We start from the raw sequence: 1,289 nt of genomic DNA, 5'->3' as shown, positions 1-1,289 counted from the left end.
ACCCTCAGAAAAGCGATCATGAACTTTGCCCAAAAGGAAGATGAAACATTCTTTCAATGTTGGGAAAGGTTCAAAGATTTGGTCAGTTCATGCCCACAACACGGATTTGAAACGTGGCGCATTACAAATTTTTTCTATGATGGACTGACATCTTCCATGCGCAAAATGGTCGAGACAATGTGTAATGGAGAGTTCATTAATAAAGATATCGACGAGGTATGGGACTACCTCGATAATTAAAAAACACAATCTTGGGACTATTACCCAAAGTCGAACACCACGTCTAGGCCGACTCAATTAAAGGAGAAAGGTGGATTATATCTTGAAAGAAGAGGATGATCTCAAGTGTAAAGTGACTACACTCATAAGGAAAGTTGAGGCCATGGAAGGAAAGAAGGATAAGGTCAATGAAATTGTTTGCGGCATTTGTGATTGCAACATTCACACAACTGAAAATTGTCCTACAATACCTGCCTTTCGAGGAGTGTTGAATGAACAAGCCAATGCCGTAAATAACTATCAAAGACCTTTTACTGGACCTAACTCTAACACATACAATCCTGGCTGGAAAAATCATCCAAACTTCAGTTGGAGAAATGGACAAACGGCGACTCCTCCAGGTTTCTTCAATCAAAATCCAAATCAAGTGAAACCTCAAGAGGAACCGGTTCAAAATCCCATACAAGAGCTGGCTCAGGCAATGCGGGGAATCACAGATTTTATGCAAAAGATAGATTCTCGTATGACGGTTATAGAAAAGGGGATGCTTCCTGCACAACCTCTCCCCAATCCTAAACCGCAATACGAGAATAATGATCCCAGCTCTTCAAATCAGATGGGACATGCTAAATCCATCACCACTCTTAGGAGTGGGAAGATCATTGATAAAACTCTTCCGGTTAGGCCCGAAAAGCCTCAAGAACCAAAGGAGGACAACAATGATGGATCCAGTGATGCCCCACAAAAAGTGGAACCGGAACTTCTAGAGAAGCCAGTTGCTCCGTTCCCCCAACGGTTGGTTTCACCAAAACCTCTCTCTAACTCTCAGGATATCCTAGAGGTGTTGAAACAAGTGAAAGTCAACATTCCTCTACTTGATGTTGTGAAACAGATACCTTCATATGCCAAATTCCCAAAAGACTTATGCACGACCAAAAGACGGAAAATTATTCAAAAGAAAATCTTCTTGACTGAGAAAGTGAGTGTCATCCTTAAGCAAGACGTGCCGCAAAAATTCAAGGATCCCGGTAGCCCAACCATATCATGTGTAATCGGGAACCATCAAATTG

At 41.8% G+C, this 1,289-nt stretch overlaps 1 non-coding gene across 1 annotated transcript; it reads right to left on the bottom strand.

Annotated features, from left to right (window-relative positions):
• On the bottom strand, positions 1-107 carry LOC131226494 (small nucleolar RNA R71). The gene has a single exon (XR_009161873.1). It is a non-coding gene; the product is annotated as a small nucleolar RNA R71 (small nucleolar RNA).
• Positions 108-1,289: the final 1,182 nt, after the last annotated feature.

This window comes from Magnolia sinica, chromosome 14 (assembly GCF_029962835.1).
Source record: "Magnolia sinica isolate HGM2019 chromosome 14, MsV1, whole genome shotgun sequence".
Taxonomy (NCBI): domain Eukaryota; kingdom Viridiplantae; phylum Streptophyta; class Magnoliopsida; order Magnoliales; family Magnoliaceae; genus Magnolia; species Magnolia sinica.
Note: the sequence above shows the minus strand (reverse complement) of the source record. Positions and strands in the feature narration are given on the sequence as shown.